The sequence below is a fragment of the Eschrichtius robustus genome, chromosome 18 (assembly GCF_028021215.1).
Source record: "Eschrichtius robustus isolate mEscRob2 chromosome 18, mEscRob2.pri, whole genome shotgun sequence".
Classification (NCBI taxonomy): Eukaryota; Metazoa; Chordata; class Mammalia; order Artiodactyla; family Eschrichtiidae; genus Eschrichtius; species Eschrichtius robustus.
The window spans coordinates 20,949,690-20,970,350 of record NC_090841.1 but is presented as its reverse complement, the minus strand read 5'-3'; the positions used below and the strand labels follow the sequence as shown (position 1 = coordinate 20,970,350).

The 20,661-nt window shown below is 41.3% G+C and overlaps 1 protein-coding gene and 1 pseudogene across 2 annotated transcripts in view; both read right to left on the bottom strand.

Annotated features, from left to right (window-relative positions):
• Positions 1–20,661, bottom strand: part of HTR2A (5-hydroxytryptamine receptor 2A) — a 60,448-nt gene that overhangs the window by 13,537 nt on the left and 26,250 nt on the right. The gene's annotated exons all lie outside the window — the stretch shown is intronic.
• On the bottom strand, positions 13,267–13,672 carry LOC137752195 (prefoldin subunit 4 pseudogene; annotated as a pseudogene).

Sequence of the window (20,661 nt, the reverse complement as noted above, 5' to 3'; positions counted from 1 at the left end):
AATAGTATTGACCTCCTTGGCTTCCCGAAAGCATCCCGGAGATCCCTGGAACCCACATTGAAAGCCACTGACGTGTAGAAGAAAAAGCCACCAGCTTCGAATCAGAAAACTCAAGTTTGGATCCCCTATGACTTTAAGCAAGCCACTTAATCTGTCTGAGCTTTTTCTCCCATAAAATGGGGGATTTAATAGTATCCCCATGAAAGGATTCTCATGAGGACTATAAATGAGAATTGCTCTACTGTTTGTAGTAAATACAGAATTGTCTAGCAGACAGAAATAACAGAGAAGAACGTTCGACAGCCTTTCTTAGTGGGCAGAGGCCTTCATTCTGTCTGAAAATCCCTGCTGTAGCTGAGAACTCCTACATCCCTTGTTTGGCTCTAACAGAAAGGAAAACCAGCTTGCTGTCATCCTTGCAGCTTAGCTTAAAATCCGTGTCTTGCTTGCACAGAGGTCCGAGAAGAGGGAACCAGTTCACTAGTCACCATAAGGGCCACGTAGAGCAAGACCATCTCCCAGACTGGCTGAGAATAGACTCCTCAGCTCTGTCATTTTCCACAACTGACTAAGTAGCAAGTGGTGAAAATTTAACCACCTCTTCTGCAGATGGTGACAATTAAGTCAACTGCCAGGAGTACTGAGTAATGGGTGTGCAATGTGATATGACTTCAGAAAGTACATGTTAGGATTCACAGAGCAAGGATAAAAAAGAGTTTTCTCCTGTGCACTTCCTCTGTGGGAACAAGGGCGGCCTGATGACATCTGGGGCTTCTTCCACAGGTGCTGGGATTCGTGGAAATCAGCACGAATGGCTTTCTCCCAAGGCAGCCCCAATGAAAGGTTCTCAAAGATGGATCTACCACTGCTTGCTTTATCAGTCATGGATTTTGGTTTCAAGCAATAGAAGCTGATTGGGCTGATTTAGCAGAAAATGAGTTTAATAAAATGATACTGAGTAGTTCAAAGAATTCTTGAGAGGGCTGGGCTCCAGGCTAAAATTCCAGGAGTAAAATTGCATTGCCGACCCGGTCTGATGAGGAAACTTCTGCTGTTTTCTTTGTCCACTGAGCATCAGAGCCTCCTGTCTCGTCAATGTCACTTCTTTACTAGGGAATCAATTATGCAACCACTGGGAACCTGATGGCCCAGCCACCTCCATGCTGGCAAAGACATCATATTTGTTCACTTTGCTCTTTTCCACATCACAGTTTTGCCAGGAACCACAGTTTTGCCATGGTCTTTGGAGGAACCTAGACCATGAGCCAATGTCCTAGCTACCAGGAAGGCTGGGAATTTGAGTTCTGCCTCTCGGGAATTTCTCCAAATATAGAAAGGCTAGTTGAAAGAGACAGGCAGCCATGACTATGCCAGGTACCCATTTCACTGGACCTAGGTTTGGCCCGATTTGCAACTGTTTTAATTGGGCTGGGTGTGGGGAGATGCCTCATCCAAAGACGGCAAGGCTGGAATTTCTGGCCTTTTCCTATTTTCCTCTTTTTCCTGGGATTGTTCTCTTTCTCCGTCATCCCTGCAGTCAGCATATGTTCAAGTATCTAATACTTAAAAGTAAGTCAGTCTGGAAATTACATACCAGTAGCTGTGAACCTGAATGCCTATGGGACTAATGTAGTCATATAGCTGGGTTATGGGTTGGGGTAGAAGATGACAGGAGAGTGGTGCTTGGAAAACTGAACAGGACAATTGGGTTCAATTAAGAAAAAACACATTGTGCAAGCCAAACCAAACAGATCTCTGGGCCAGAGCGATTTTTCATTTTTCAATTAGCTTGGCATAGGTTTGGAGCTTTAAAAAGTGTTTTGGGGGTGGATTCTTCTTTATTCACATCTCTTATAGGCTTCTCATCTTGGCCTTGTTCTTGGGGTCACGGTCCCTGCCCTGATAAACCGACACTGTTTCTACCATAAGGCTCGAACACATTTTAATTTTTGTTCCTAAGTCCTTTGATCAAGCAGTGTCTTTCTCAGCGTGGGCTGCAGAGGCACTCCCCTTGGACTCAGATCAGTGCTGCTGCCACACAGCTGGATAAGCTCTTGTTCTGACAGGTGTCCCTGGAGGAGGAGGACACAGGAAGTCCCTAACTAGTGACTCCCTTTTTTAACCTGAGCTGGTCTTCTGTATGGCCCTCCTGTCTTTGCCCCTCTCTCTTTGAGCTGGTAGGATACTAGAAGCTTCTTAACAGCTTCCCACTCTTATCCCCCATCCATCTGGTTGGCCCAGACCTCCAAACTTCCCGTCCAGTTTAGGGGAGTCTGAGATGAAGAGCTTTGGGTTTTGATTCTCCTAGACTGTGTTTTCAGCAAGTGTTACTAAAAGTACCACTCTGTGAGATTTCATTTACTCTAACTTCTACAAGGTTATTCCTACCCTGAAATTTTACTGATGTTGGGGGAGATAAATTTTTTGTAACAACTGTTGGTGGGAATGTAAATTGATACAGCCACTATGGAGAACAGTATGGAGGTTCCATAAAAAACTAAAAAAAGAACTACCATATGACCCAGCAATCCCACTACTGGGCATATACCCTGAGAACACCATAATTCAAAAAGAGTCATTTACCACAATGTTCACTGCAGCTCTATTGACAATAGCCAGGACATGGAAGCAACCTAAGTGTCCATCGACAGATGAATGGATAAAGAAGATGTGGCACATATATACAATGGAATATTACTCAGCCATAAAAAGAAATGAAATTGAGTTATTTGTAGTGAGGTGGATGGACCTAGAGTCTGTCATACAGAGTGAAGTAAGTCAGAAAGAGAAAAACAAATACCATATGCTAACACATATATATGGAATCTAAAAAAAAAATGGTTCTGATGAACCTGGGGGCAGGACAGGAATAAAGACACAGACACAGAGGATGGACTTGAGGACATGGGGAGGGGGAACAGTAAGCTGGGATGAAGTGAGAGAGTGGCATTGACATATATACACTACCAAATGTAAAATAGATAGCTAGTGGGATGGCAGCCGCATAGCACAGGGAGATCAGCTCGGTGCTTTGTGACCACCTAGAGGGGTGGGATAGGGAGGGTGGGAGGGAGACGCAAGAGGGAGGGGATATGGGGATGTGTGTATACGTATAGCTGATTCACTTTGTTATACAGCAGAAACTAACACAGCATTGTAAAGCAATTATACTCCAATAAAAGTGTTAAAAAATTTTTTTTTGCAACATTGGAGAGACATTTCTCTGGTCTAATGCCTGCTTCTGAATGCTGCATCTTCCCTAGTCTAAATATGACCTAAGCTTGCAGAAAGATGTACTAATATTGGGTTAAAAAGTAGCTTTAACCAAGAAGTTTATCCAGTTGTTATCAAGAGGATGGTTTATTGGTTTTTAAAGAGCTGAAATAGAGCTTAATGATCATCTAGCGAAGCATCTTCTTTTTACATTTGATGAACCAAGGTAGAAAGATAGTAAGTAAAAAGAGTGGGAGAAACCTATATTTACAGATATCCACCATAGATAGTATAGGCACTGTGTGGGTGTTCACAGATGTTAGCAAATTTCATCCTCACAAGGCACAAATGAGCCAGGAATTATTATCCCCATTTTACAGGGGAGGAAAACTGAGGTTCCAAAATATTCTATAATTGGCTCTAGGTTTTTCAGTTAGTAAAGGAATGAGCTAGGAGTCAAGCCTAGAAATCATTTGTTTTCTTCTGTACCTTTTTTTTTTTTTAATAAGCTTTACTTTTTAAGAACTTTAGATTTACAGAAAAAATGTGCCCATAGTACAGAGAGTTGTCATATGCCCACAGCCAGTTTCCCCTGTTACAGACACTACATTACTGTGGTATGTTTATTACAATTAGGGAATCAATATGGATACATTATTGTAAGTTCATACCTGATTCCCATCTTTTCAGTTTTTACCCACTGTCCTCTTCCTGTTCCAAGATCCCATCCAGCACCCCACACTACATTTTGGGGTCACGTCTCTTTGGCTTCTCGCGGCTGTGGCAGTTTGTCAGACGTTCCTCATATTTGATGACCTTGACAGGTTGCAGAGTACTGGTCAAATATTTTGTAGCGTGAGTCTCCACTGGTATTTGTCTGATGTCCCTCTCATGGTTAGTCTGGGGTTATATGGGTTTTTTTTTTTTAATTAAATTTAATTTTTTTATATAGCAGGTTCTTATTAGTTACATATTTTATACATATTAGTGTATATATGTCAATCCCAATCTCCCAATTCATCCCACCACCACCCGGCACCCCCCGTACCTCACTTTTTGTCATGACCTTGGCTTCATGGTCCCTAGGCTAGTGGCCTTTGACTACATCAGAATGTTTGGTTCGCTCCTTCACTGCTTTCCCTTTATAACTAATACTTTTTTAGGGATTAAGAATGTTCATGGGTCAAGAGCCTTGAGACGCAAGTGAATATTATGTGGGACCTTATACACTGGAGGTAGGAATAGAAACAGGAGATAGAAGTGGAAAACAAACAAAAGGGCTGTGCATTGCCATTGATATAACTAGACTTCACTCTCAGGGCTCTTCAATACAAGTATCCTATTCAAGGTCACAAATAACTCTTTCATAAGCAATAAACAAGTATGTAGTTGCCTACTTGGCCTTGCAGCGTGGATGTCTCTGATAGGCATCCTAACTTTACACGGCCACGATAGAGCTCTGGATTGCATCCCTCACTGCTCCACCAACTTTCTCCACTTTCCCCGTCCTAGTTAATGGCACTACCAACCATCCAGGTACACAGCTCAAAAACTAGAGTCATTCTTTTCATTATCCTGTGCTTGCAAAAAACTCACCAACATATTATTAATTCTACCTCCAATATATATTTTATATCCAGATCTGTCTACCTTTCTCCATCTCCACTGCCATCTCTATACTCCAAGCCATTAAGATTCACACCTGGATTACTGCAAGAGCTTCCCCACTGCTCTCACTGTGTCCACCCTTACCCATGTAACCCTTTGCTTGAACCCTTCAGAGATCACCCATTGCACTTAGAATAACGTCTACCTCCTTAGCTTGGCTGCAAGGCCTTCTCTTATCAGCCCAGCCTCCCTCTCGTTCCTTGTCTCCTAACACACATCTCATAGCTTCTTGATGAACTGCTTGAGCTGCACTGGCTTCTTTCTGATCCTTCAACCCCATCAGCTGGTTTCCACATAGGACTTAGGACTTGCTGTTCCCACTGCCAGGAACGTGTCCTCCGTGTTCCCATGGCTGGCTCCTTCTTTATCATTCAGCATCAGTTTTAATTCCCTCTCCTTAGTGAGCCCTTTCCTGACAACTTAACCTAAATTAGCCCTTGCTCACCCTGCCTGAGTCACTCTATAGCACATTTCCCTGATTTGCTTTCTTTATAGCACTTGTCATTATATGAATTTTTTAATTGGTCTATTTATTTGCTTGTTTATTGTTTGTCTTTTTCCATGAATGTAAACACCATAAAAATCAGGGACTTTTCCCAAGATAGTGCCTGGCACACAGTACCTAAGCATTAAAAAATAAATAAAGATTCGTGGAATAAATGAACAAGCAAATTCAGAGGCCTTTGGGACATAAAAAGAAGAGCAGAAAGCAATTATGATTAGATAATAGACTTTCTCATTACCTTGGTTATAGGGGTAAGGGCAAGAGGTTGCCCAAATATAGGTCATTTGGGGCAGTCGAAATTCTAGTCAAATTAGGTCTTTGTAGGTGATGAAGGTAAAGCTATTAAATATGAGGGCTTTCAAGAGATAGTACCCTTTCTCTAATACCCTGCAGTTAATAAGATCTTTCATCTTTACAGCCTAACGCTTCTTTAGGGACACTATGTAGTGGTGGTAGGGATGGTAATAATAATAATAATAATAATAATAATAATAATAATAATAATAATAATAATAATATAATAGTAGTAGCAAATAGTTGTATGATATTTTCTATGTTCTAAGCACTGTCCTAAGTGCTTTACACAAATTAGCTCACTTAATTTTCACAACAACCCTGTGAGATACGTACTATTATTATCTCCATTTGCTGATGAAAAATGAGGCACCGAGAGGTTAAGTAACTTGCCTAAGGTCACACAGTAAGAGGCAGAACCAGGATTTTGAGATGCAGCCAGTCTGGCTCCAGAGTGTGTATGTTTCTTTGCTTTGTGGCCCCAGCACAGTGCAGCCGTCAGGCATGCAGGCTCGAGGGGTCAAACTACCTCATTTCGCAAATCTGCTACTTAACAGATCACATCACTCCTGGATTCTGCATCATCAGGTCTGGATCCTGAAATTCATGCTGGGCCCTAGCTATGAAACATGCTGCTGAGTGCAAGCCTTCTTCTTTCTTTGTATCTAAATTTCACATTGAGAGCCATTTAGATGCTATTCACGGGAAGGCCAGTCATGGCTTTCCATGAGAGAGAAACAAAAATGAAGAGATACGATATGGAACCCGTCGTTCAGGAGCTTAAAGTTAAGGAGGAATTATCAACTATAAGTCTTTAATGCACATCTCCCAGTTTTTTTAATTTGACATTTTTACATTAACGTGAACAATTGTAACATTTTTAAAATTGCAATTTCCTCCACTATTTTTTTACACTCATTCTCTTTCCCTGGGTTCCGGCTGATTGATATCCTACACCTGTGCTGATGTTGAATGCTTTTCTTCCAAGTTAACCTTTAGATGATTTCATGGATGGGGGTGGGGCAGAAACCCTCTGACAATGAATGCAAAAGTTTATGTTCTTCTGACTGTGTAAAATTTTCAGGGGAAAGGTAATCCTGCAATACTCTGTAACACAAAAATGATTCTGGACCATTGAACCTGGATATACAAAGGCTACATTTGTGTGTGGGTGTGTGAGAGAGAGAGTGTGTGTATGTGCCTCCTGATAAAATCACAGCTTCACAGCTTCATAGTTCCATATCTCCTGGAGAGTGCTTTTCTGAGAATATGGAAGCAATTTACGCTTTAAAAACACATCAAGAGACCCAAGTCACAGTCAAAAATCTAATGAGCCAGTTAATTTTAAGGAAATGCAGGAAAATGATAAAAGGATGAGCTTTTTGATGAATTGTGTATTCAGGTTAAAACACACGTGCACACACACGTGCACACACACACCACAAAACACATTAGTATCCTGGGGAGAAGGTAATTTGCCAGTTACATACGTGTTAAAATTGAAGCAATTCTTAGAATAAGTCAGACCAAAAGAATACTTTCACATAGACAAAAGACAACTTTCATACAATGGAAGCAGGAACTTCTGAAAAATTGCTCAGTTGTCCAGTTTACAAGGGTAGGATGGTTTCAGAGCAAGTGGGAGAGAGAGAGAGACCCTCCTTTTAACACTTTGGGCATGTGGGGTAGTGGTGGATCCGGTTAAGTAAACTGTGAACTTCTTGATGATACGCTCACTGCTTTTCTAAACTTCGTGACAGTAGCAAAGACACTGTTTAACCAGCTCCAGCCCACTAAATTCTTGAACTGATACATTTTGTGGGGGACAGAATAATGATCCCCTGAAATGCTCACATCTAACTCCGGGAAACTGAATGCGTTGTATTTCACAGCAAAGGGGACTTAAGGTTGCAGATGAGAATTAAGGATGCCAATCAGCTGACCTTCAAACAGGGCAAGGATCCTGGATCATCCAGGTGAGCTCACTGTAATCACAAGCAGCCTTAAGGTGGAAGAGGGAGGCGGGAGAGCCAGGTCAGAGTGATTTAGTCTTGGAAGATGGCGGCCGGTGGACTCTGGAAGCTGGAGAGGGCAAGGTGATGCTTTCTCCCCCAGCCCCTGGAAGGAACGCAGCCCTGCTGATGTCTTGACTTGGCCCGGTAAGACCTATTTTGGACTTCTAACTAGACTTGAAGGTAACACATTTGTGTGTGTTTTTTTAAGTTGACAGAAGTGTTGCTTAAGTTTGTGATAATTGTTACTGCAGCAACAGGAAGGGAACACACATTGCCTGGACGGGTTCCTTCTCTGATACTTGGGTGTTGCTGTAAGTAGGCACATTCAGGGGGTCAGTCAGAGAGTGGGGCCTCTCCAGCCTTTGCTTGTACACAGCGTCCTCTGCTCCCACTGTTTTGATGGCATTGCCTTTGTTCATTTGGAGTGAGATTCACCCGGCAAACTCTTCAAAACTTGATGAGGTTTGATGCCATCCAAGCTCATGTATGAACTTTTAAACCTTCCTGTGAGGAAGAAAACTGTTCCACAATATGAAAAGCAGCCTTGCTTTTCACCTTTATTTATTGTTGTTAAAGTGCAATTCACAGCTGTAGCCATGTGGGGTGAAATAAGCATGAGACTGGGGGACAGAAGCCCTGCCTTTTGTCCTTGGTCCTTCCTCTTCCTCATACAAGCTACGGATGTGATGGACTTGTTCTCCCATAAACGTTTACGAGAACTTTGTCGAGTTCCTCAAATCCTTTTGATATTTGAATTGAAACTGTGGGTTTAATTTTGGGGGAAACTAACATCTTAGTTCTGCAATTTACGATGTTAAATTATCCCAATATGAACATGTTGTATCTTTTTAACTGGCTAAGTCTTATTATTTTGTCTATAACAGTTTAAGGCTTTTTTGTCCTAAAGGTCTTGGGAATTCTTATGTTATCTTTTTTGCATCCAGTGTTGCTGCCTGCGTCAATCTGTGTGGTTGTTATTGTTCCTTTGTATGGTGTGGTACTTCTGAATGGTCAGGTAAACGTTGGGCTACTAGTATTTCCTTTATAGATTTGCTTCTCATAGGCCTAAGTATTTTTTTTTTATTTTTTATTTATTTTATTTTTTTTAGGCCTAAGTATTTTTTCTTGAGTTTGTTCTGAGGATTTAAGCTGCCACAGCTGATTGTGTTCAGCAGGAGAAGGGGTTTTACAGCGCACGCCCTAGCCTGTGTGCCTCCTGGTGATTCTATTTGGGGGGGGAGGATGGACCTTAGGGCAGAGGACCTCTAGCATTAAAAGGTGGGCTCAAAGGTCCCCCATTTGCCCACACCCTGCCTGGATGCCTGCACGGCACCTGCGTGGACTGCTGCTCTAGCTCCCAATCCCCTATCCCTTGGGCTGGGAGGACCAGGAGGAGAGAAAGCTCGGGGGCCAGCTGGCTGCTTCTCCCCTTTCCCCGTGCTTTGATTCGGCGGTTCTCGACCTCGGAGCACGTTGGAATCACCTCGGAGCTTTAAAATACTGACACCTGGACTGAACCTATAGTCTGACTTTGAGCCCCAGGTGAGGCCTAGGACAGAAGGTTTTAAAACTCCACAGGTGATTCTTATGTGCTGCGAAGGCCGAGATCTGCAGCCCTGGCCTGAACTTAGCCCACCGGCTGGAGGAGGTACCAGCCAAGGTTTCTGTTTCTCTGTTTGGTCACCAGGCAAGCAGTCCCGGCCAAGGGCAGTGGCTCTAAGGGGAAGCCCACTGCACTGTCTGTGGCTCTCGGCACTTTTCCCCTCTGGGTTATGTGTCTCCCACGTGTGGACCTGATCACCTTCTGTTTTCCTAGAGGTTTTTCATAGCTTTTATGCTAGTTCTCCGATTCCCCAATTCTCCTCTTCTGTTAGGTTTAGAAGAGGTAGTCTGCAGTCCCAGTGAATCTGCCTTTGTAATAGCACCTGGAGGCCCTTCTTTACTTTTAAACCTGGAAGACTAAAGGGAAACCAGCCTGAGGAACTAAGCCAGAAGGGTCCTGGTCATCAGCAGCACGTATATTTTCCTTCAGAACATTATCAGATTGTAGGGGGAGGGCTCTGGACACAGTGTCAAGTCTGGGATTTGATTCTTTCCTAACAAAGTTTATCCCTCAGAGCTGTTGTGAGGATTAAATGAGAGAAAGTGGCAAGGCCCCCAGTGGCATCGTTTAGGAGATGCTCACAGATGTTAGCTGAACTTGAACTCTTGTGGTGTGAGTAGGACAGAAACGTTCATTAACTGATGTGTGACGGGAGGATCAATGCTCTGAGAATAAGAGAATCATCTAGTAGGTGGTGTTACAAATATCAAAGGCTTAGGTATTCCTCCGTGGTTGTGAGCCATACCTTTAGTACTCTCTTCTGTTACGATTGCTTTTAGACTCTGTTAAAACTTAGTTAATTAGACTCCTCTGTTAGCCTACAAGAGGGGCACATAATAGAGCTCATACAATTTAGCTCATTTCAGGCTTGTACTGGCTTGAGGTAGAAGCTGCTAGAATTGCCTTTTATTGTCAGGAATTCCGCTAGTGGTCTGTTTTTCTTCCTTGTCTTTTCTTTTCTTTTTTTTTTTAGCCTCTATTAGAATAAACTATCACTCTTCCAGGTCTGGCCCTACCTGACTTCAACTCTTTCTAGGCTGAACTTTTCCCGGGGATTTTATGGTGTACGTCACTAATAAAAGAAGTCAGCAGAGACTCCCTAGGTTCAGGGACGTGATCATATAATTAACATTTGGTTAAGGGAAAAACAGATCACAGCGTTTGGTTAAGATCGTAGATTACGTCCCACTCCCCCCTGCCAGCCATCCGCAAGCCCCGGTTTTAGTTGAAGAGTATTCCTGGAAAAGATGTTGAAGTCCTAATTCCCAGCATCTGTGAACGTGACCTTCTTTGAAAATAGTTTTTGTTGATGATCAAGTTGAAATAAGGTCATGAGAATGAGCCCTAAGCCAGTATGACTGGTGACCTTATAAAAAGGGGAAATTAGGGTGCAGAGAGAAACACACAGGGATAGCATTACATGACGGTTAAGGTAGAAGTTGGGTGGTGCATCTATCAAGACGACGAATGCAAAGGATTGTCAGCAAAACGCCAGAAGTTGGGAGAGAGGCTCGGAGCAGATTCTCCCTCACAGGCTGCAGAAGGAGCCAACCCTGCCGATGCTTTAATTTCGGCCTTCTAGCCTCCAGAACTGTGAAACAATACATTCCTGTCTGAGTCCCCCAGTCTGTGGCATTTTGGTATGGCGGCCTAGGAAGCTAGTACACCCTCTTTCCTTCACTCTGCCTCCCCGGAGAAGTGACGCTGTGGGTCGGTCAGATTCGAGGACACTCAACTGACTTATTCGGTTGAAACATGAAAAGGCCGATAGTTAGCCACCTCTGACCTTCAGAAAGTACAGTTTCACATGATCCAACCTAACATTTTTCTTGTGTGAGACCCTAAGTAGATCTCATTAGGGCGGGCTGGGGGGCTGCCTCGCATTTCCACTTCTTCCCTTGTCTGGAGTGTGAAGGGGCTCCCAGCTGGGAGATACCCTGGCCGCCTTTTTCTTTGGCTTCTGCTTCTGCGTCTGCGGGTGCTCTTTATTACATGTAGCCAGACAAACTATAACAGGGGACAGAACTCCAAAGCTTGCTTTCCCTAAAAAGGTCTGAGGTGGGGTGGCAGGTGGGGACCTTTTGGTGTTCTGAAGGGCCTATGAAAATTTTAAGATCTAGCAAAAATCCAAAACACATATATGTAACCTTTTCAAAATAAACATCTAAGTGTCGATACCATGTAACATCTAACGATCAGAGCTGACCTGGCTACATTAATATGCCACATTGAACGTACATGTTTAAGATGATATGGGTGGAGGCTCTAGGAGTAAGAGTTACCAAAGGTCTTAAACAACCCTGGGCACTGGGGCAAAGGGTCTTTCCTCTGGCTACCACCATCTGATACTTACAACTCTTCCTTGCTGGTATATTCTTGATATTCAAGATAAGAGATTGGATTTAGGACAAAAGAGGTAGAACGATCCTTTGTCCTGCTTCATCCTCTGGTTATACATTTCTCTTGGCAAACTGACAGTGTTCTAAACAGTGGGTTAAGAACAAGATTCAGGCATTTGTGTCCTGCCAAGATGATTCTCATTCTCCTTATAGGAGTACCCAATTTGAACAGTTTTTCTCTGTAAAAATCCCTCATTAAAATAAAGCAAAACAGTAATCCCTCATGGCTTTCTAATCAACCTAATAGGCAATTTAGAAAAGACTTGAAATAAAGTTGCACCTAGTGTTTGCATTTATCTTTCCAGCGAATTCTCAATACACCGAATTACTTAACCTCTCTTTTTCCCAACAAAGACAGGTAGGCAGTAAAGACGTAGGAATGTTACTTCACTCACTATGAGCTTATGAAACTCAAGAGATAAAAATTGCAGCAGGGTTTTGAATAGAAATGAGTCTTCTAAATGGATGTGGGGCTTGGCTAGCCCTCTACCTTATGGAGTATCGATCTGTTAAGTCAGTACGAGTCTTATATATACCTTAAAGTGTGTGAAAGGTAAGATCAGCTTGCGCTTCTCTAATGAAGCCTGTTCAACTCTTAGTACAAAATACTAGGGCGAATGGGGCTACTGGTACATCTAGTATGGTGGTTCTTATATATGCTGTCTCACAGTACTTTCATCCTGGGATCAGGGTTTCTTATGAAAAGGCTTGTAACTTAGGTTAAAGGGATATCATTATCTAACTACTTATCATTCATGGGGAAAATAATTTTTGAATGTCTCCTAAGTGTCAGGCATGATGATGAGCACCAAGGATACACCTTGGCCGAAACAGTCCCCGACATCAGAGTTTACAGTTCAGTAGAAGGCATTACTGACAGGGTAATACATCCTAGGGTAGCAGCAGTTTCAGGGTACAATGAGGAGCACAGAAGGGCACTTGGATATGGGGACAGATCAAGAAAACTTTCTGTAGAAAGGGATCAAAAACTGAGACCTCAAAAATAAGGCTTTATCCAGACAAATTGGATACATTCCCTAGAGACAAGAAAGCACAGCCCATAATAAGAACTGAAAGTCATTCAATATGAGGTAAGGATCCTCCAGAGAGAGATGAGTCTGAAGAAGTATGCAAGAGCTATATCTTGAAGGGCCTTGTGAGCCATTTGGAGAAGTTTTAACTTCATCCTCAGGGCGATGGGCAGCCATTAAATGATTTAAGGCGGAGAATGGAAATGATCGGATGAAAGGTCCGGCAGTGTGGAAAATGGATCAGAAGGGAACTAGACCAGTAAAGAGGCTGATGCAGTACACAGGGTGAGAAAGTGACAGACAGCAGTGGGGACAAAGCCCCTACACTTGATATAATTGTTATGCAAAATACATAGATGAATATTGTCTTCTTTTAAAAATATAAATAAGCAAGACCTGAAAATAGGCAAGTTTCCATTAAATAAATGAAAATTAAAAAAAAAAAAAGTTTTGCTTTCCACATCATTTGGAGAAGGGAAATTATCATTTTAAAGAATATTCCAGTTTATTAAACATTTTAAAAAGTATTATGAAATGTTTAACTTTCATTAGCTTCAAGGTTTATGTTACTCCCATATTTTGCATATAACTGTACTTTCAAATCTGCTAACACCCGCTGAATTGATTCCATTCTGGATTCTAAGGCGTCGGTTTCTTCTTGCAAATTTTTCTTTGCTGCTTCTAATATTTCTTGTGTTTCTTCTTCAGAATGGCTAATGGAAACATCACAAATCTGATAAGGTATCATTAAGCAATCGTTGTCTGCAAGCATGATGTCCTCACAAACATCTTCTAAATTCTGGAGTTGTTTCTTCTTTTACTTCTATTTCTTCCTTCAGCTCTGTGATTCTACTTGTATTCTGTGCAAATCTGTTTATCTTTTGTTGATCTTCAAAAGTAACATTGACATCTTCTGCAGCCGGCTTCTTCATGGTGGCCGCCATCCTGTGAGAATAATTCTTGATAAGCCTTCCATGTCATGCCTTTATGCACAAGGAACTAGGAAGGAGCCAATAAGATTCTAGGCAGAGGATAGACCTGGTTATATTTGTGCTTTACAAATTAGACTGGGCACTAACATGAGCATGAACTAGAAATGGGAATAAGTCAGACCACTTTAGAGAAATATAGCACGATTCCTGTCAAAAGGTAAAGTCTCAGATGAATGCCAAGGCAGAGGGGATGGAGAAAAAGGAATGAAATCAGGTGATATTGAGGCAACAGAAATAATAGACATGACCGTGGACTCTGGGAGGCAAGGAAAATGGCAAGAATGATGCTCAGGGTTCTGACTTGGCCACTTGATAAGTTAGACAAGATGGGTGAAGGGAAGGAGCAGCTATTGAGAAAAGCAGGATAGATGGGCCATAACCCTTGGTTCTTCATTCTACTGGAGCCATGAGTTGTTTAAAAGACTGGAATTTTTGTTCACTACAAGAAACAATTGTAACTTTGATCTGCAGTAAAGTATTTGTAGTGATGTCACATTAGCCTTTTCTCTCAATATTAAGGCTCAGGAATTATTTCACGCTGAAAAACTGCTTTTCTCTAAGGAGACAGCAATACTCAACATGCAGGGAAAAAGAAAATACTACTATAACTTAGTATCTACAGGCATTTTTCTTTCCCAAATAATCAGACACAAAGGTTTTTAGTAATTTGTCCAAGGCCTCAAGATGTTACTGTATGGCTACTCAGTTTCCAAGTTTCAGCTGAAATAAAAATGGTCAGAAAAGCTTTTCCTGAACATCTTCTCTAATTAGTTACCATTATTACTATCGTGGTACTATGTCCTGTTCGTTCATAGCACTTTTATCTGCTTCAAATTATATTTTGTTTACATATTTGTCTCTCACCGTACTATAGGGTCCTGGGTTGGTGTCTGTGTCATAAAGGGTACTAAATATTTTGACTGTTCCCCTGGCTGGACTTCTAATCTGAGGTCTAAGTCTACTTTATGTTGCTATATAATACATGGAAACCTCCATACTAATTCAGAAATCCCCAATGGCAACGTGAACAAATTAAAGCAAAACCATGGTGCCAGTTATGGTAAACTGGGGGGAGGGTGTGTGGGTGTAGGTTTGTGTTCGGGCCTGAGATGGGGAGGTCTGTGGCAAAGGAGGATTGCAGAGCGAGCTCCTTGATTTTCTTTTGGATGAAGGAAAGCTCTACTGCTTCCAAAGAGAGGAAGAGCTTTATGGAAAGAAGTCCAACTTATACTATGTTGTCTCTATGACTATATTCTTAAGCAGAGAGATCCTGAGTGAGCCTTTCTCCAGAAGCGGGCTTAATTGGATTCAAACCGGGCAGAATGAATTCTTAATCAGAACATATTTTATTTGCTTAAAATGAATATTGTTGCAGTTACCCCCTATTTGTTAACAAAGTGGTCATTAACAGCTATCAGTGGCTGACCTTGACAGATTCCATTACCGAAATAATGAAGTCTGATGGGTTACTATTATTAACATGTGCTAATGGTTTTACATTTGCCGAGCAAGAGATTGGAGTGAAATAGAGCTGCTTACTCAGGCAGGTTGACCACAGGGAGATGGAAGGAAGTAATGAAAAGCACAGGGAGCTTGATGAAAAATGAATGGCTCCCAGGAAGAATTTCTACAAATGAATGCAAATTCAGATATGTATCTTTTAATCACCATGTAGAAAAGGTTGATTACTTAATATTAGAATCACCAGATGTTTTTGTTGTAGGCAGAAATGGGAAACCAAGTGGGAAAATAGGAATTTATCCCTTTAAAAGGACCTAGTCATTTCATAACAGCTGGTAGGAAACTGAACCAAAAGGATAAAATGAAGAAAGCAACCAGGTTCAGAGCCAAATGGAGGAGAAAAGCTTAGAAGCAAGAAAAGGAGAATAAGATGAAATCCTATTGAGTGTTAGCATTTCTGAAACTTGGAGTTTGGGATTCCAAAGGATATGATTTTATTTTATTTTTTCTCCTAAGCAGCTTCCTTCTCACTGACGTACTTTTAGATTGTGAAAAATGTCCTTCCCTTATCCCCAAAACCATTATTAAATTTTCAGTACCTCTAGACACATGACCCAGTGACAAATACCAACACAGCTCCTTCCACCACCCCTCCCCCATCCTCAATCAGCTGTGGGCCAAGGAGTAAACTTGCCCTTGTGATATAGTTTGGGAGACATAGAAAGGTCTGTTTTCAAATTGTCTCTCCCACCTTCCCCACATTTTCCCATCACAGATTCATTTCTTTATATTGCACGTCTTGATCTTTCTGGCAATCTCTACTTAAAATGCACCCATTTCTGGAAGGGGTGATAACTTAGAACCCATTAGCTCTTATCAACTAAAACCTTATCCCAAATAGAAGTCCTGTAGGGGCTGAAGCAGATGGAATGAATTATTTTGGAGAAATTTCCCCTCCTCCAAGTGCTACTTTGCAGAGGTGGAAAAGCCCATTTGTGCCTCTCTTACAACTCTGAATAGGAGGTTCCTTCTCTGGCTTACTCTATTGCCCAGACTTCCTGGATCACTAATTACCGAACTGAAATCAGTTTGTTTTATGCCTTTACCTATTGCCAAAGAGCCCAAGGTAATGAGGAATACTGGATACATGTGGGGACAACCCCCCTTTAGAAGACAAAAATAGACTGTCTGGCTGTTGCCTGCCCTTTAGTTCCTGGGAGTTGGGGCAGGATCCTACTAATTTCTGACATAAGAAATTAGCTGCGGACTTCAAAATGACCTCTGTGCAAACATGCAAAATAGAGAACCAGACGACAGCGAAGAAGTTCCTTGTCAGATTTGACTATTACAATGAATCAAATTATCGTACCTTCTGTAAGCGTACTTCGACCCAGCAGCTGGTGCACAGTATATAGGCAATGCATACGGTTTTGAACCAATCAATTTAAGCATTTCACACTTTAGAGGAGATGACTCACAGCAAGTAGCTCCTTGAAAAAACATTTTTTTCCCCCCTGTGTGTTCAGTCATTAAGGGCCTATTCTGTAGGTACCACAATCTAAGAATAGAGGTAAGCACTGTGTAAGATACGCTCTATGCAAATTAATGTATTAGGGAAGGCAAACTATACTATCAAGTTTAATAAAATATAAGCAGGACAAGGAAAATTAGCAGGGAAAAAAAGTACTGTAGAACTTTGGGATAGATCCAGGGTGGCTCTGAGGGACACAGAGGCCCCCAAAGAGAAACCACCCAAATAGGAAAGAGAAATGGGGAAATAAAAACTGGCTGACCCTTGATTGGGAGATGCAGTTGTTAGTGACTCCTATTAAATGAAGTCTTTGTAAGACAACTTACAACATCTGTTGGGTCAGTTAACTCTTAAGAGTGTCCTCTAATTGGTAAGAACTTCGCTGGTAAAATACTCCACTTTACAGAACTTGGAGGCAAGACTTACAGGAAGAGTAAGAAGTGAAGTGAAGGGTGGGTGGGATCGGAAATGATATTTCAACCCTGAAGCCAAAGAGTCTAGTAACGGGGGGAAGAGTAGGCAGGTCCTAAGGGAGATAAGGTGCAAGGGAGGTGAAGTGAGGGTGGAGAAATGGGCAGGTGCCTGAGGGCAGATGGACTTATTTAGCATTTAAGCCTAACGAAAGCATTTCACAGTCATCCTAAGGGAGATGGGAAGCCACTGAAAAGTTACTAAAAGGTCTTTACTTACATAGCTCACACCTCTGAATTCTGTTGAATAATGAATCAAACCTATGGTGGTTTAAACACGCAAGTGTTCATCTACAAATTAACTGGGTTAATAGGTATATGTATTAATGAGTATATAAACAATTTTGGCACCTTTGTGACCAGTTGATTACCATGAAGGCGTTTTATGAGAATGAAATATACAGAGTACATCGACCACAGCTGACTTTTCCTTGACGTAAATAATGGTATGGCTTTCTTGATTGTGAATCTTATCAAGTACTGAAATCGAACTTTTTAATAAAGTAGTATAGGGGGTTAGTTTTCGTAAGTTATAGTGGAAGTTGGTGAGAGCACATGATTGTTATATGCCACATTTTCAACAGCACAACACATGAGGCAAAGAACTATAGTAAGGCAATGCACCCAAGGAAAATTAAGTTCTTTGCTTGGTTCATTACAACACTTTATTTGAATATCCCTATTTTGGACTATGTAGAAAAATACTGGTGCTACTTATAAAGTGACATTTGTTCTACAAATAAAACAAGTTATTGGTGGAAATATTAACTTAAAAGAGTAGAATGCTTTAAAGCACTTGTTGGTCATTTCCGTGTAAATGACTTAAATCACTAATTATACAAGTTTTCAATTTAATCCTCAAAGAAATATCAAGGACCTCTATACTGACAGTCTCTTTGGTATAACCCTGTTTTACCATGTACGTTTGAGAGTAAAAGTTTCTTTTAAAATCTGTAACTTAGGTTCTTTAATTCAGACTTATTTTCCCAGCAATTAATCAAATAAAGTCACATTATACATGGTTATACAACTTTGAGTTAGCATATTACTTGTATAGACTCTAAGGGCAAATACAAATTCAAAGCAAGAGGACAAATACTCCTTATTAAAAATAAGGCAAGAGACATTCCCTTCCCTTCTCTTAGAGCATTTTCTTTTGTAAAGTTGTAAATTCTTTCTCTGGCTTTGGGCTTAAAATCTTTTAAAAAGCCTCTTGCAAGTCTTACAACGAGGAATGTCTTTCCCAAGGACCAGGGAGCTAACCCTTTGAAATGCCATCATCAAGGGAGATAGGATCTTTAAATAGCAATAGACATGTCTAGTGGCTATCTTTACAGTTCAGAACTATTGGATTCAAGGCAAAAACATTTTGGGGTCATTTACTTAGAGCATATGTATATATGGGTACGTGTATGTATATACACAACCTGTGCTATTGGGGCCAGGGGGCGGATAAATCTGAAGTATGGAATGCTCATCAACATTTATCACTGACTGGAGGATACACAGACCAAAGTTGAAGCACCCCTAAAAGTTGTTAGCAGCAGTGGGAACGTGTGGGTGCTCAGAACAAGGTAAGCTTTTCTGGGCTCCCTCCAGCCATCTCATGAGACCTTTTTGCTGTCTTCATTATTTTCAAGTTCTGCTGTCTTTATCTTGCCCACATCCTGGGAATCCTAAGAGGATTCATTTGTAAGAGTTTTATAAATTGCTTTGTAGATTAAAATTCTCTATAAGGTGTTTATTACTCTGAGCAGTCCTGACTTGGAGAGATTAGACTTCTGACAGTTCACACTTCCAGGGCTCAGAGAAATGCATCTGTGTTATTAACCCAGGAGGCCGGCTCACACAGATACAGTTGGATCAGGTGATCCGCTTCCTGATGTGCTTACCTATGAAGCTGACCCGTCCTTCAGCCTTAGCCTGGCCTCACAGTTCTCCTTTCTCTGCTTCCCTCCTTTTCCTGGGGTCTCTCAGCTCTTGGGCAGAGCCACCCTAGACCTGCCTAAAGGCCTTAGGGTAGGGAGAGGCTGAGGAAAGACACTGCTGCACAGTGGAAATAGTCATGGACTTCAAGTCAGAAGACGTGCATTTGACAAATTCTGCCTTCTTAATTATGAAATCCTGACTAGCTACGTAGTCTCCTTGAGCTAGTTCTCATTTAACAAATTTATTGAGCACCGACTCTTGGGCTTGGTATAGTATGTGGGGCTGGAGAATCATCAGTGAGGTAGACTACAAACCCCTACCCTCATGGAACTTTCATTTCAGCTGAAGATAAAACATAAGTAAATAATATAATAGAAGCTAATAAAATAAGGTAGAGGGGGAAAATGGATAAAATGGATGGGGAATAGATGGGAGAGAATGTGATAACTTCTCTGGGGAGATCAGGGTAGGCCTCACAAGAAATAAGCATTTGAGCAAAGGCGTAAAGCAAATGAGGCAATAGAACATGTACCTAATAGAACATGTACCTATCTTGGGAAGAACTTTCCAAATTGAGTCCAGAAACAGGAAAATAGGAAACTAAAAACTAGTTGTTGCTCTATTTACAATAGCCAGGACATGGAAGCAACCTAAATGTCCATCGACAGATGAATGGATAAAGAAGATGTGGCACATATATACAATGGAATATTACTCAGCCATAAAAAGAAATGAAATGGAGGTATTTGTAATGAGGTGGATGGAGTTAGAGTCTGTCATACAGAGTGAAGTAAGTCAGAAAGAGAAAAACAAATACAGTATGCTAACACATATATACGGAATCTAAGGAAAAAAAAAAAAAAAAAAAAGGCCATGAAGAACCTAGTGGCAAGACGGGAATAAAGACACAGACCTACTAGAGAATGGACTTGAGGATATGGGGAGGGGGTGGGGTGAGATGTGACAGGGTAAGAGAGTGTCATGGACATATATACACTACCAAACGTAAAATAGATAGCTAGTGGGAAGCAGCCGCATAGCACAGGGAGATCAGCTCGGTGCTTTGTGACCACCTAGAGGGGTGGGATGGGGAGGGTGGGAGGGAGGGAGATGCAAGAGGGAAGAGAAATGGGAACATATTGTACGTGTATAACTGATTCACTTTGTTATAAAGCAGAAGCTAACACACCATTGTAAGGCAATTATACTTCAATAAAGATGTTTAAAAAAAAAAAAAAAACTAGTTGTTGACCCTTGCCTGGAACTAATAACAATGACAACAGCATATTCTTAAAATGCTTACTATATGCTAATCATGTAGTAGACATAAAGTTTATCTGGCATATATCTTATATCTAAAATATATCTATTCTACAAGCTGGTTACAGCTGACCTTCATCCTGGAAAGTGAAGGCTAACCCCCAAATCTTAACAAATTCCCAGTCTCGGGGAAGGGGCCATTTTCAATTTGAATGTCTTATTCTACAGTCTACCATTTATGGATTTATATCAACATTATGACAGAGCCTGGTACTAATATGAATATGATG